This window comes from Salvelinus namaycush, chromosome 30 (genome assembly GCF_016432855.1).
Source record: "Salvelinus namaycush isolate Seneca chromosome 30, SaNama_1.0, whole genome shotgun sequence".
NCBI classification, from domain to species: domain Eukaryota; kingdom Metazoa; phylum Chordata; class Actinopteri; order Salmoniformes; family Salmonidae; genus Salvelinus; species Salvelinus namaycush.
In genome coordinates this window covers 17,215,590-17,232,391 of record NC_052336.1, presented here as the reverse complement: position 1 = coordinate 17,232,391, position 16,802 = coordinate 17,215,590, and the positions used below count along the sequence as shown (strand labels likewise).

The window sequence follows — 16,802 nt, the reverse complement described above, 5'->3', positions numbered from 1 at the left end:
GCAATACTAGCACATTGTTTATACAACAATATTTACAAGGCACTTTGGTATTTAGAGTTTCTAATACTATCCCTATTGTTTCCCATAGTGTATATTTCTTTGTAGAGGGTAGTAGACTACTCTGCGTAAATAATTGCTTTGTCAGACTAATTTTCCTTTGGGATGAAGTATCCATGCATGTCCATGTGAGGCTCTGCATTCACATATGCTCAAGCTACCTCCTTGAAAGACTTTGCATCTAGCACTAAGATGAAGCCATATTCCCCTGGATTGGAGTTGATGACTGTTGTCAAGACCACACCTGGACATAAGAGACATTTTGTAGGTGCAATAGGATGGACATACTTTCATTGAAATTATAACTTTATTCAGCATACAGTGTGAATGTCTGGCCATTCTAATCAACATATATTTAAGATTTGAGGACCATGTAAAGCAATCTCAACATCATCCTCTCCTTCAGGTCTTGGAATGAACACAGGATCTGATGGCCAGCAGTTCTCCTCTCTCCATTCAGTCCTCTCCTTTGTCTCAGTGTCCAACTTCATGATCTATTTATAAAAGTTAAGTATAGTTAACAAAATATTAGATAAGTGACACATGCAGTTATGTTCAGAAAGGCCTAAATTAAAATCCCAGGGACTTTTACCTTAGTTGCCACTGCTGACATTGCAACACAAGTCATGTAGACAAATCTGCACTTCTTGCCATTGAAGTCATAATTTATCCTGGGTAGTAGATTTTGGAACTGAACAACAAAATCAACAAGTATATTGTTAAACAAAATGTTGGGCTGGTATGCATTTTGAGTGTCTATATGGCACAAGAATTTAACAGAACATTGAGCAATACACGTTTTGGTCTTACCGTCACAAAGTACCTCTGGCTGGCAGAGTAGTTTACCCTCTTTCTCTTTCACAGCGCTGGCTGTTGTGTATTGGAGTTTCACCATATCATCGCCAACATCAATCACCTTCAGAAACAGTTCACAACATTATAGAAACAGTTGACTATGTCACACTCGTCATAAAGATTGGACCAAGGCGCAGCGTGGTATGTTTCCATCCTTTATTTAGAAGAGGAACTTAGAGCACAAAAACGCAAATAAATGAACCGTGACGCTACATGCAGTGCAGACCACAACTACACACAAACATAGTCGAGATCCCACAAATACAATGGGGAAATGGCTACCTAAATATGATCCCCAATCAGAGACAACGATAAACATCTGCCTCTGATTGGGAACCAACATAGAAATACAATTCCCCTAGATAACCCACCCTAAATCACACCCCGACCTAACCAACATAGAGAATAAACAGCTCTCTATGGTCAGGGCGTGACAGACAACTCATTAGTTGAGGGCAATGTTTAAAAGGTTAAGATGGTAATCAGTTGCAAACCATTACCTTGTCAGTCTGTACAGGAAGGGCAAATCTTTTGCACTTTGGCACAGACATTGCTGAGGTCTTTGATTGTTCTTTTAACACGTTTAGGTAGAACATGTTGTACAAGCTGGGATCTTCATAGGCGATGACATGACCATCCTCTTCAAAGGCATTCACGTGATGGTACACTATCATTGCCTCTGTGGTACTTTATGCCCACTTCTTTGCCTGTCTTTCTGTCGATCAGGTGAATCAGGGTCTGTCAAGTTGAAAACACAAAGGGATGTAATTTCCATGAAATGGAAAAAACAACAATGTACTTGCTCTTACATTGGACTCACTAAATTCATTGCCAAAGAAAATGAGTCTTATAACCCTTACATTTTCCTCAGGGCAAAACTTCAGACAACTAGCCCAGTTGACCCCTCTCATGTATGCTGTGGCCATCTTGAGGATGTCCAGTTTGAATGGCTGCTCAATGAAGATGAAGTAGTTGTCAGTCATGCCAAAGCTGTGGTAGTAGCTGGGGCTGAGGAGGGAGCGGCAGGGCACTGTGCAGATCACCTCAAGGTTCTTCAAGGCTGGAGAAGCATTGGCCTTATCTGATTAAACATATAAACTGAGAATTTACAACCATTTACAGCTATTTGTAATGTTTGGTGAAAAAGATCTGCATCAGGCTCAGGATACTTCTCCATCCATGGTGTAAAGTAATAAGACAAACCCCAGATAGGTGATGGGTAAATGGTTCTGCTAAATGTTTGAGATTATAAAATACAAGGTTATTGCTCAAATGTGTTAAAACATGACTTCACCAATATAAAAAAGGTATTGACCACTGCTATATCAGACCATGACATTTCATCAGATACCAGTGAAGCTCAGAGCTTACACGGTCAGAAGTAACAAGGTCAGTGGTCTAAAGTTTAACTCCTGGGGCGCTGAAGTCTCTGCTAGATTTCTCTTTCCTTTTAAATAGTGCCTGTTTTAGACATGACAACCGAGAGGTATGGACAGTGATCAAGTCAAAGGGAGAAACAACCTTACAGGGACTGGTGATACCCCTGTAACTAGGAATTAACTAACTCAAACATAAAAAGAGAGACAACGTGATCTTTTTGAAGATATACAGTACCAGTCAAAAGTTTGGACAAACATAGTAGAATAATAGGTAAGATATCAAAACTATGAAATAACACATATGGAATCATGTAGTAACCCCCAAAAACTGTTTAATCAAAACATATTTTATATTTGAAATCTTCAAAGTAGCCACCCTTTGCCTTGATAACAGCTTTGCACACTCTTGGCATTCTCTCAACCAGCTTCATGAGGTAGTCACCTGGAATGCATTTCAATTAACAGGTGTGCCTTGTTAAAAGTTCATTTGTGGAATTTCTTTCATTCTTAATGCGTTTGAGCCAATCAGTTGTGTTGTGACAAGGTAGGGGTAGTATACAGAAGATAGGCCTATTTGGTAAAAGACCAAGTCCATATTATTCCAAGAACAGCTCAAATAAGCAAAGAGAAATGACAGTCCATCATTACTTTAAGACATGAAGGACTGTCAATCCGGAAAATGTCAAGAACTTTTAATGTTTCTTCAAGTGCAGTCGCAAAAACCATCAAGCGCTATGATAAAACTGGCTCATGAGGACCACCACAGGAAAGGAAGACTCAGAGTTACCTCTGCTGCAGAGGATACTTTCAATAGAATTAACTGCACATCAGATTGCAGCCCAAATAAATGCTTCAGAGTTCAAGTAAGAGACACATCTCCACATTAACTGTTCAGAGCAGACTGTGTGAATCAGGCCTTCATGGTCGAATTGCTGCAAAGAAATCTCTACTAAAGGACACCAATAATAAGAAGAGACTTTCTTGAGCCAAGAAACACAAGCAATGGACATTAGACCGGTGGAAATCTGCCCTTTGGTCTGATGAGTCCAAATTTGATATTTTTGGTTCCAACCGCTGTGTCTTTGTAAGACGCAGAGTAGGGGAACGGATGATCTCCGCATGTGTGGTTCCCACCGTGAAGCATGGAGGAGGACGTGTGATGGTGTGGGGATGCTTTGCTGATGACACTGTCTGTGATTTTTTTAGAATTCAAGGCACACTTAACCAGCACGGCTACCACAGCATTCTGCAGCGATACGCCATCCCATCATTTGTTTTTTTAACAGGACAATGACCCAAAACACACCTCTAGGCTATGTAAGGGATATTTGAGTGATGGAATGCTGCATCAGATGACCTGGCCTCCACAATCACCCGACCTTGCCCCAATTGAGAAGGTTTGGGATGAGTTGGACAGCAGATTGAAGGAAAAGCAGCCAACAAGTGCTCAGCATTTGTGCGAACTCCTTCAATACTATTGGAAAAGCATTCCTCATGAGAGAATGTCAAGAGTGTGCAAAGCTGTCATCAAGGCAAAGGGTGGCTACTTTGAAGATCTCAAATATAAAATATATTTTGATTTTTTTCAACACTTTCCTGGTTACTACATGATTCCATATGTGTTATTTCATAGTTTGATGTCGTCACTATTATTCTACAATATAGAAAATAGTAAAAATAAAGAAAAACTCTTGAATGAGTAGGTGTGTCCAAACTTTTGACTGGTAGTGTACCTCCCGCAGTAGTGTCTGGAAACTTGAAAAAGGTGTATTTGGTCTTTCCATTCTCCGCTATTGAAGTCCCCATGTTGTAGGCTGTTCCGTCTTTATCGTAATGTGGATGGGATGTCACCAGGTTCACAGCAAGGTATTTCAAGTAGTCCACCTAGTGAGATAACAAGATTATAAAACAGGTGTGTTCATGCGTATGGTCATCCAGATAGCAACGCCAGTGATAACTTTAAGTTACCTTGTCCTGAGTCTCCAGAGTCACAGGATCTACTTTGCAGATGTAGTTGGTTTCAGAGGTTGCATAATAATCCTTCCCATATCGAATTAAATTGTTGCCACAGTTGTCAGTGAAGTCTGGGACCGTGTGGTTAAGAAAGGTGATCACCCTGGAGACAGATACTTTGATCAGCAACAGGCATATGCATAGGGACAAATACAATTAAATCATCAACAGTCAGATCATATGCACTATCATCCCTGATCTTTTGCTACAGCATGCCAGAACATAATTGCTAGATAATTGATTTCAACATCTTGCCTTTTTAATGTGCCAAAGTGAACCATCTGTAATGTGCTACCTAGATATGAGGTTTTTGCCTGGATCCAGGTAGGCCATTGTCCCCATTTCAGACACAATAATTATTTTGGCAGCCATGTTGTCTTTGTATGTGTCTCCGCGTAAATATCTGCTTCTGAGGATTACCTCACCTGAAATAAACACACACACACACAAACAGATGTACTTCTATTGTGAATTTAATTGCTAAATGTGGAAATTGTTTTTACTTGCACAACCCATGGAGCCCATAATACCAAAAAGCCCAAAAGCTTTCCAATTGGACTTCTCTTGTTTGAGTTTCTATATCACAAAAAGGGGACACACTTCCACTGATCTTACCATCATTGAATGTAAAGCTGTGCATCAGGGCCATCCCATCGAACCAGTGGTTGTATGTGCTATCCCCCACTGAGAATATGCCTGTTCCATTGCGCAGCGTGCCTTGCAGCCAGCTTGGTAGGTTGCCTACATAAAACAAGAGTTTTACAAAACAGCATGGGGGGGGGGGGGGGGGATCTATGATAGTGTGTCTATTCCGCCAGCAAGAATAAGTAAGATATAGCAAGAATAAGGCAGTGTCCTCTGCGATTTTCCTTCAAAATGAAAGTCCTGCAAAGAAGATGGTGAAGAATAATACAAATGGTCAAAATTTGTAACATTTTATGAGGAAATGTTAGCAGACTTACAATTTGGTTAACAATATGAAAAATTATTAAGTTAATCCCCTTTATAGCACAAATAATAGTATAATAGTAAAGATTACTAGATAGTTATGGTAACAACAGTAATACAAATAACCAAACATTATTTATAACAATATTATAATAAACTTTAGAAAACACTTTTAAATCCCATAGTTGATTAGCCCATTTGTATTGCACGATGTTCAGTACGCTTTTTCATATTGGACACTTCTACACATAGAGCACAATTTCCTGTACATTCTGTCATAGTAAAAGGGGGGCCCCTCTACTCAGAGTGTACAACCAAGGAGCGTCACTGCTCATTCTGCAGCCCTTAACTTTTGCTGCAGTGGGCACAGAGTGTTTCTTGGTAGTCTTAAACAAATCTACACACCTCACACACATGGTTATGTGCTTTAAAAATGTTTTTAAAAAGACACCTGTACCATGCCAGATATAGAGTTGAAATGTATTCCAAAAAATTTGTGAATAACTACTAAGAGAAGAAATGGTCTTTGTTCGAGGAGTAGGCCTTCAGAATATTGTTAATTGACTATGAGAAACAATTTTGAAAGCTGGGTTCAACGTTTTGTGAAACAACCACATCCATTAGCTATTTCACACGGCCATTATTTAAATCATGAATAGCCTATAACTATGCGGTTCGTGCCATAAAGCTATGAACCGTCAGCTTGTGGCAAGTTGTGGGATGTCGGCATAGACATTAAAACCTGGGGATGTCGGTTGGACTTCAATTGCCTCAACAACAAAAAGGGACAACTGCTTTGCTTTTCCGTGGTGTGTATTCACACCCCCCCCCCCAAAATAAATTTACCAATAAAAAATGACAACTACTAAATAATTTAACTTTCGTTTCTCTGTGTTTCATAATTGTCCTTCAATTAGTAAGGGGCTGAATGTATCTCACCGGAGAAAGCATCCTAGTGAGCAACACAGCTCCTCCTGACTGTAAAGGTGCAGCGTGGTAGGCGTACATTCTTTATTTTAAATGTTCCACCAAGAAAAAAAAAACTATAAACAATACAACGAACGAAAAGCTTCGTCGTGCAAACTACATGCACTCAAACAAAGACAAGATCCCACACTGAAGGAGGGAAAAAGGGCTGCCTAAGTATGATTCCCAATCAGAGACAATGAAAGACAGCTGCCTCTGATTGGGAACCACACTCGGCCAAACACAAAGAAATAGAGAACATAGAATGCCCACCCTAAATCACACCCTGACCTAACCAAATAGAGAAATAAAACGTCTCTCTAAGGTCAGGGTGTGACACTGACTCTGTATGTGTAGCCCCACTATCTGACGCTGTCTGGTCAAAAAGAGTATGATGTTGTTGCCGCCAATAGAATTGAATGCAAGGGAAGCCAGCAAGCATTTGGACTCCCTTGATAATTTTTTTTACACAATGATAGCCAATCAGCATTAATCTAAACTGAGTGAGCTCAACTGTGAATGGTCCTGGCGCACACCAATCACATCAAGCCAAACTTTAATGACAGAAAAAAATTGAATTATTGCATCTCCTTGTATTGTCCTCCAGTGTCTGGCTAGCTAAAATTGTCCCTTTCCTAAATTAGCCATGGACAGAGATATGGATTTGGACTTGGGGTTTTACTTAATTCTCCTTACTGGCCAATGATGTATGATGATGGCGTCGGAGGGTAGGGCGGCTGTCTTATAGGCTCTTAACCTACCATGCTATTTTTTTTTAAATTCACGCTGTTCTTAACTTGTTTTGCACAAAATGTTGCTGCTACTGTCTCTTATGACCGAAAAGAGCTTCTGGACATCAGAACTGGGATTATTCACCTCAAATTGGAAGAGGAGTTCTTCTGAGTCGGACGCAAGGGATATACTACGGACACCCGACCCGGCCCAGATCCCCATGATTTGCTGGAAATGTAAGCATAGGTTTCACGGAAAGAGATCAGGATGCCTTGTGAGGATCAGGCGACGAGTGGCTAATCTGCCCTTGCCTTCCGTTCTGGTAGCTAACGTTCAATCGCTGGAAAATAAATGGGACGAACTGAAAGCACGTATATCCTACCAACGGGACATAAAAAAAACTGTTATATCTTGTTTAACCGAGTCGTGACTGAACGACGACATTAAGAACATACAGCTGGCGGGTTATACACCATCAGCAGGACAGAACAGCAGCCTTTGGTAAGACACGGGGCGGTGGCCTATGCATATTTGTAAACAATAGCTGGTGAACGATATTTAAGGAAGTCTCAGGGATTTGCTCACCTGAGGTAGAGTATCTCATGATAAGCTGTGTAGTTTTCATCTGTATTTTTCGTATCTGTCTACATACCACCACAGACCAAGGCTGGCACTAAAACCGCACTCAATGAGCTGTACTCCGCCATAAGCGAACAGGAAAACGCTCAACCAACACATCCGCCACACTGATCCTCAACACAAGGGCCCCTCAGGGGTGCGTGCTCAGTCTCCTCCTGTACTCCCTGTTCACTCATGACTGCACGGCCAGGCACGACTCCAACACCATCATTAAGTTTGCTGATGACACAACAGTTGTAGGCCTGAACAACGACAAGACAGCCTATAGAGAGGTGGTCAGAGACCTGACCGTGTGGTTCAAGGACAACATCCTCTCCCTCAACGTGATCAAGACAAAGGAGATGATTGTGGACTACAGGAAAAGGAGGACCGAGCACACCCCCATTCTCATCGACGGGGCTGTAGTGGAGCAGGTAGAGAGCTTCAAGTTCCTTGGCGTCCACATCAACAACAAACTAACATGGTCCAAGCACACCAAGACAGTCGTGAAAAGGGCGCGACAAAACCTATACCCCCTCAGGAGACTGAAAAGATTTGGCATGGGTCCTCAGATCCTCAAAAGGTTTTACAGCTGCACCAATGAGAGCATCCTGACGGGTTGCATCACTGCCTGCTATGGCAACTGCTCGGCCTCCGACTGCAAGGCAGTACAGAGGGTAGTGCGTACGGCCCAGTACATCACCGGGGCCAAGCTTCCTGCCATCCAGGACCTCTATACCAGGCAGTGTCAGAGGAAGGCCCTAAAAATTGTCAAAGACTCCAGCCACCCTAGTCATAGACTGTTCTCTCACACGGCAAGCGAGAACGGAGCGCCAAGTCTAGGTCCAAGAGGCTTCTAAACAGCTTCTATCCCCATGTCACGTTCACTATCTTCAAACTCCCTGTCATAAATGAGCCAAGGCGCAGTGTGCATGTAATTCCACATCTTTAATCGAAGGTAAACAGAAACCGAAGGCTCCGGACTGCGGACCGCCGCTGGAGGCTCCGGACTGGGGACCGTCGCTGGAGGCGCCGTGCCCTGGAGGCGCCGTGCCCTGGATTTTCCTTGCAGGCTCCGGGCCATGGATCATCACTGGAGGCTTCGTGCCATGGATTATCACTGGAGGCTTCGTGCCATGGATCATCACTACAGGCTCCGGGCCATGGATCATCACTGTAGGCTTCGTGCCATGGATCATCACTACAGGCTCCAGGCCATGGATCATCACTGGAGGCTTCGTACCATGGATCATCACAACTGGCTCCGGGCCACGGATCATCACTGGAGGCTTCGTGCCATGGATCATCACTGGAGGCTTCGTACGTGGAGCCGGAACAGGTCTCACCGGACTGGGGAGATGCACTGGAAGCCTGGTGCGTGGAGCAGGCACCGGATACACTGGGCCATGGAGACGCACTGGAGGTCTCGAGCGTAGAGCTGGCCCAACCTTCCTGGCTGGATGCTTACTTTCGCCCGGCAAATGCAGGGCGCTGGCACAGAGCGCACCGGCCTGTGAATGCGCACTGGAGACACAGTGTGCATCACCGCATAACACGGTGCCTGACCGGTCACATGCTCCCCACGGTAAGCACGGGGAGTTGGCTCAGGTCTAAACCCTGACTCCGCCAATCTCCCTGTGTGCCCCCCCCCCCCCCCAAAAAAAAATGTTGAGCTGCCTCTCGGGCTTCCGTTGTTGACCTAACTTCGCTGCCTCCGCATGCTTCCATAACAGGGTCTTGTCCACTGCCATAATCTCCTCCCCGGTCCAGCTCGTCTTCCAAGTTGGCGCACGCTGCTTGGTCTTTTTGTGGTGGGTAATTCTGTCATGTTCACTATCTTCAAACTCCCTGTCATAAATGAGCCAAGGCGCAGCGTGCATGTAATTCCACATCTTTAATCGAAGTGAAACCTTCACAAAAAACAGGTAAACAGAAACCGAATGTGACGCAACCGTGGCGCACACAAACACTCACAGAAAATAATTACCCACAAACACAGGTGGGAAAAAGGCTGCCTAAGTATGATTCCCAATCAGAGACAACGATAGACAGCTGCCTCTGATTAGGAACCATACCCGGCCAACAAAGAAACAGACAAACTAGAATGCCCACCCAAATCACACCCTGACCTAACCAAATAGAGAAATAAAAAGGCTCTCTAAGGTCAGGGCATGACACCCCAAGACATAAGACTCCTGAACAGCTAATCAAATGGCTACCCAGACTACTTGCATTGCCCACCCCCCTATGCTGCTGCTACTCTCTGTTATAATCTATGCATAGGCACTTTAATAATGCTACCTACATGTACATAATTACCTCAACAACGGTGCCCCCCATCACGGGCAACGCAAAACAATATGGGCTGGACCATATGCCTAAGGTGGATGAATGCATAGCAGAACTAATGCTCTCCCCAGATGAAGCCCTGAAAGATGATGCCCACTGCCCCAGACCTCAGTGCAGGGCCAAAGATGAGCTACTGTCACAGGCCTACGGCACAGTGGCCCACATGTCCCTCTTTGGGAACTCTTTCTCAGTGCTCATGCTAGCAAAGAACAGGATGCTCCAGCCGGAGCACGCAGACCTGGACCTCTGCAACCTGAATGACGCAGCTCTTCAAGCGTTTGCATTCATGAACAGAGCGCTAGGCAGACTCGTCGCCCAAGCCCCAATGTCTGATGACTCCAGACGGATGCCGAGAAAGCTCCCAGTGGTCCCCGGACTGCTCTTTGACTCTGCGGCTGAGCGGGTCATTGAACGTAGAAAACAGCTGAGACATCAGAACAGCAAGATTCATTTTACTCAACCTATTTCCTGGTTCCGAATAAAGACAGAGGCTTCTGTCCAGTTCTGGATTTAAAATCGTTCAATGTTTTCCTAAACGTTCTCCCCTTTCACATGTTGCGGACTATCAGCGTTCTCCAGACCATAGCTGCAGGGGAATGGTTCACGTCCCTGGACTTAAAGGATGCTTACTTTCACGTTCCTGCATTACCGGAACACAGGCATTTTCTGCGGTTCGCCTTCCAGGGTCAGGCATACCAGTTTGCGGTATTACCCTTCGGTCTCTTCCTGGCTCCTCGTGTCTTCACAAGATGTGTGAGCGCAGCCCTGAGGTCCATCCACCTACAAGGGATCAAGATCCTTCCTTACCTCAATGACTGGCTCATCTGCACCCCCCCTCGTCAGTGTGTGGCTGAGGGCACAGCACTGACACTGAACCACGTCACTGCACTGGGTCTTACCATGAACAACGAAAAGAGTAACTTCACACCAAGCCAGAAGGTCAACTTTATTGGCATGGCTCTGAACTCCTGCACTATGAGGGCATGTATAACAACTCAGCGCGTGGACAGCATTCTTCTTCTGCAACAATTTCAGTTGAATGCAGTCGTGGTGGCCTCCACGGTGGCCCCGTTAGGCCTGCTGCCTTTAAGACCACTACAAGGGTGTGCTCCCAAGTCTAAGATTAAGGATCTATTTTCCTAGTTTAAAATTATTCCCAGTTGTCTATCATCATAAATGCCAGACTTTGATGACAAAGTTTGATGACAAAATTTGCCGACGAAGGACGTCTGTCCTAGCTCGTTCATTAATGTCTTTATCGAAATTACGGCTTGCCTCTTATACGCTTGTCATCCCGTTATGCCATAGTTTGTACATCTCAATTGTCAGTAGAAACCACATTTGTTTAAGCAAGTCAGCCATATCAGCTATGTTTTTTTTAAAGCAGTAAATGAGGCTGCATGAACTGTTTCGCTGCCAAACAAGGCTCCGCTGATAGCCAGGCGTGGCAGAGGTATAGTGCAATTAATGTATTGTTTAGCGTTGTGTTGTGTAGTGGATTTGCTGGCATGCATCCCACTTTTTTTTTTGCCACGATTGATAAGATTTATATGCTAAAACCCCCACTGAACAGGTTAAAGAAGGATTTTAAGCCTTGAGACAATTAAGACATGCATTGTGTAGGTGTGCCATTCAGAGGGTGATTGGGCAAGACAAAACATTTAAGTGCCTTTGAACAGGGTATGGTAGTAGGTGCCAGGCGCACCAGTTTGAGGCAAGAACTGCAACACTGCTAGGTTTTTCACTCTCAAAAGTTTCCCGTGTGTATCAAGAATGGTCCACCACCCAAAGGACAACTATGGGAAGCATTGGAGTCAACATGGGCCAGCATCCCTGTGGAATGCTTTCAACACCTTGTACAGTCCATGCCCGACGATGTTCCAAATGTTTGGTTTACTCAGTGTATAATGAAAACAATAGTGGTCCTCGAACGAAACCTTGAGGAACACTGAAACTTACCTTTGATTTGTCGGCGGTCAAACCATCCACAGAGACAAACTGATATCTTTCAGACAGATTAGATCTATACCAGGCAAGAAATAGTCAGTGTAGACCAATTAGGGTTTCCAATCCCTCTAAAAGAATGTGGTGATTGATGGTGTGGAAAGCACCATTAAGGTCTAGGAGCACAAGAACAGACTCAGAGCCTTGGTCTGACGCCACTAAAATGTAATTTACCACCTTCGCGAGTGCAGTCTCAGTACTATGGTGGGGTCTAAAACCAGACTGGAGCGTTTCGTATACATTATTTGTCTTCAGGAAGGCAGTGAGTTTCTGAGCAACAGCTTTATCTAAAAATGTATTAGAGGAATGGGAGATTTAATATTTTCTTTACATTTCCGGGCCAAGGTTTGTCTCTTTCAGTAGAGGCTTTATTACTGCCACTTTTAGTGAGTTTGGTACACATCCAGAGGATAGGGAGCCATTTATTATGTTCAACATTGGAGGCCCAAGCACAAGAAGTAGCTCTTTCAGTAGTTTAGTTGGAATAGAGTCCAGTAGACAGCTGGAAGGTTTAGAGGCAATGACTATTTAAGTGATTGTGTCGAGAGCTACAGGATTAAAAATGTTTAGTGTCTCCATTGATCTAAGGTCCTGACAGTTCTGTGCAGACACAGGACAACTGAGTTTTGGAAAAATATGCATATTCATAGTGGAGTCCGTCATTTGTTTTCTAATGATCATGATCTTTTCGTCAAAAAAGTTCATGAATTCATCACTGCTGAAGTGAAGGTCATCTTTACTTGGGGAATGCAGCTTTTTACTTCGATTTTGCACAGTACTGTCTTTCCAAGCTAGGTGGAAGACTTCCAATTTGGTGGAGCACCATTACCTACATGAATTCCAAAGTTTAAAATTGGTTTGAGTACCAGAGATTAAGTCAAAACCGGAACCATTTAGATCCAGATCTAGACCAAGGACCAGTGGATCGAGACCATGACCAGACCAAGACCAGTTTAAATGGATAAAAATAAGATCCTGGGGCCTGAAAATATGGCCCAAAAAGGTGGTGGTCTCGCTTGATGCGGAAAAAGCTTTTTACCACGTTGAGTGGGACTACAAACAGATCACCGACCATTTCGAATCCCACCGTACCTTCTCCGGTATGCAATCTGGTTTCCGAGGTGGTCATAGGTGCACCTCAGCCACCCTCAAGGTCCTAAATGATATCATAACCGCCATTGATAAAAGACAATACTGTGCAGCCGTATTCATCGACCTGGCCAAGGATTTCAACTCTGTCAATCACCACATTCTTATTGGCAGACTCAACAGCCTTGGTTTCTCAAATGACTGCCTCACCTGGTTCACCAACTACTTCTCTGATAGAGTTCAGTGTGTCAAATCGGAGGGCCTGTTGCCTGGACCTCTGGCAGTCTCTATGGGGGTGCCACAGGGTTCAATTCTCAGGCTGACTCTTTTCTCTGTATATATCAATGATGTTGCTCTTGCTGCTAGTGATTCTCTGATCCACTTCTACGCAGACAACACCATTCTGTATACTTCTGACCCCTCTTTGGACACTGTGTTAACAAACCTCCAGACGAGCTTCAATGCCATACAAGTCTCCTTCCAAGGCCTCCAACTGCTCTTAAATGCAAGTAAAACTAAATGCATGCTCTTCAACCGATCGCTGCCCGCACCTGCCCGCCCGTCCAGCATCACTACTCTGGACGGTTCTGACTTAGAATATGTGACTTAGAACTACAAATACCTAGGTGTCTGGTTAGACTGTAAACTCTCCTTCCAGACTCATATTAAACATCTCAAATTCAAAATTAAATATAGAATCTGCTTCCTATTTCGCAACAAGGCATCCTTCACTCATGCTGCCAAACATACCCTAGTAAAACTGACTATCCTACAGATCCTTGACTTCGGTGATGTCATTTACAAAATAGCCTCCCACACTCTACTCAGCAAATTGGATGCAGTCTATCACAGTGCCATCCGTTTTGTCACCAAAGCCCCATATACTACCCACCACTGCAACCTGTATGCTCTCGTCGGCTGGCCCTCACTTCATATTTGTCGCCAAACCCACTGGCTCCAGGTCATCTATAAGTCTTTGCTAGGTAAAGCCCCGCCTTATCTCAGCTCACTGGTCACCGTAGCAGCACCCACCCGTAGCACGATCTCCAGCAGGTATATTTCACTGGTCACCCCCAAAGCCAATTCCTCCTTTGGCCGCCTTTCCTTCCAGTTCTCTGCTGCCAATGACTGGAACAAATTGCAAAAATCACTGAGGCTGGAGACTCATATTTCCATCACTAACTTTAAGCATCAGCTGTCAGAGCAGCTCACAGATCATTGCAACTGTACATAGCCCATCTGTAAATAGCCCATCCAACTACCTCATCCCCATATTGTTATATTTTTTTGTTGCTTCTTTGCACCCCAGTATCTCAACTTGCCCATTCATCTTCTGCACACCTATCACTACAGTGTTAATTGCTAAATTTTAATTACTTCACCACTACGGCCTATTTATTGCCTTAGCTCCCTAATCTTACCTCATTTGCACACACTGTATATAGATTTTTTTCTATTGTGTTATTGACTGTACGTTTGTTTATTCCATGTGTAACTCTGTGTTGTTGTTTGTGTCGCACTGCTTTGCTTAATCTTGGCCAGGTCGCAGTTGTAAATGAGAACTTGTTCTCAACTGGCCTACCTGTGTCACGCCTGCTCCTGCTCTTCCCTTCCCTTGGCGCTTGAGGGCACCAGATGACCCTGCATCACACGTTCCTGCCATCTATCATGCATTCCTGCCTTCCCTCGTCACTGGCATCAGCATTATTGGACTCACCTGGACTCACTTACAGTATCTCCTGTTAATTTCCTCCCCTATATTTGTCAGTTCCCTAGCTCTGTTCCCTGCTGCTTCATTGTATTGTTTTTGTTTGAGTTTTAGCTATTGACGCTGTTCCTGTCTTGTCTATGTCAGTCATTTATTAAATGTTTACTCCCCGTACCTGCTTCGTCCATCCAGCGTCATTCCTCGTGACAACCTGGTTAAATAAAGGTGAAATAAAAAAATACCTAACAGCTGCCCTTTATAGATTTGGCTTTGGTCCCAAATTCATTGCGTGGATAAAGATTCTTTATTTCTCTCCCATGGCTTTGGCATGGCCTAAGAACTTGTCCTCTGACTATTTTCACCTGCACGTGGATCCAGACAGGGTTGTCCACTCTCTCCCTTGTTATTTGCTTTGGCAATCGAGCCCCTCGCCGTCGCACTGCGCTCTAACGATGCTATTCAAGGTATACTCAGGATGGGCTTAGAGCAGAAAGTCTCACTATATGCGGATGACCTCCTTTTGTTTATCTCCAACCCTGATACCTCATTACCACATGCCTTATCTGTTCTTAAACAGTTTGCAGCAATCTCAGGGTACAAGCTGAATCTAGGCAAGAGTGAGCTTTTTCCTGTAAAACAGGCTGCTTTAAGGTGCTCTTTTACAAACTTTCAGTTTAGGATTGTCCGGGATCAATTCACCCACTTGGGAGTTAAAGTGACAAGGAAATATTCAAATTTGTTTAAGGAAAACATTGTTGCTCTAGCAGATAGTTAGAAACAACATTTTAGTTTTTGGAAGTCTCTACCTCTTTCTCTTATTGGAAGGGTTAATGTCATTTAAATGAATGTGTTGCCCAAATGTTTATACTTATTTCAATGTTTACCCATTTTTATTCCAAAGTATTTTTTTTTTAATTCACTGGATCAAACATTGATGTGTTTTATTTGGGATGGCAAGGTACCAGGGATTGGTAGAAAACATTTACAGAAGCCTAAGGTATTGGGTGGTTTAGCTCTACCAAATTTTTAGACATAATATTGGACTGCAAATGTCAGAGCCCTTTTGTACTGGCTACAAGCTGATCCTACTGGCCCAAGACCACTCTGGGTCCAGATGGAGTCTGAAACATGTAAACCTGCTGCACTTTCCTCTGTGTTGTGCTCCTCTCTCCCAGTGTCCCTAGGCAAAAGGTGTGTCAACCCAATTGTAAAGCAGTCTCTTAAAATTTGGAATCTGTTCTGTTTAGCATTTAGCCTTCGAGGCATTTCTCTATCAGGCCCAATCAATCAGAAAATTTTATTTCCTCTTTAAATGATGGGACTTTTGGCATCTGGCACTCACTGGGCCTCTCCTCACTAGCCCAATTATTATTATTTGATTATATATTTGCCTATTTTGCTCAGCTACAATCCCACTTTTTCCGCTATCTCCAGACTAGGAACTTTGTTAGAGCTACCACACCTGGATTTCCCAATATGCCTGAGAGTACAGCTATAGAAAGCATCTTTGAGCTAAACAAGCTTCCTAACGGTGCAATTTCAGATGTGTATGCAATCATTAATGATTTACAGAAAGAAGCTGTTACGGAGTCTAGTTGATAGGTAATCGACTAGCTGGACTGTTCCCCAGACTCCACGTGTAGGGATTTGTACAATGCTTAACAAGGCTGTTGAACTTGACATTGGTGTCTGTCTTTATTCCCTTATCCAACCTAACATACAGAAACATGGTATCAGAAGTGGCTCGGAAAACACACGTTTGTTAATTTTGTAGCTAAGTACAGTATAGGCGCAGTTACGTTCCATATGCGAACACACGCCGTTTCCTACTCACAACACTGATCAACTCGTTGTTAGCTGGCTAGCTAGCATCACTACCTACCTCCATGACTGAAGGGAAAGACATCTCCTATTCCATTGCTATGGCAGCGAACATTCCGCCACCAAATCACATGGTTCTCACAGGGGACTGGAATACTAATTGGGACAACTTCAGGGATGAATTCGAGGACTATGCGCTGGCGACCGGTCTACATGAGAAACCCAACGAGGTACAAGCGGCAACTCTGAGGAGTTTAATGGGC

General features: G+C 43.8%; 1 pseudogene; it reads right to left on the bottom strand.

Moving 5' to 3' along the window:
• Nucleotides 1-146: 146 nt before the first annotated feature.
• Nucleotides 147-8,848, bottom strand: LOC120024830 (annotated as a pseudogene).
• Nucleotides 8,849-16,802: the final 7,954 nt, after the last annotated feature.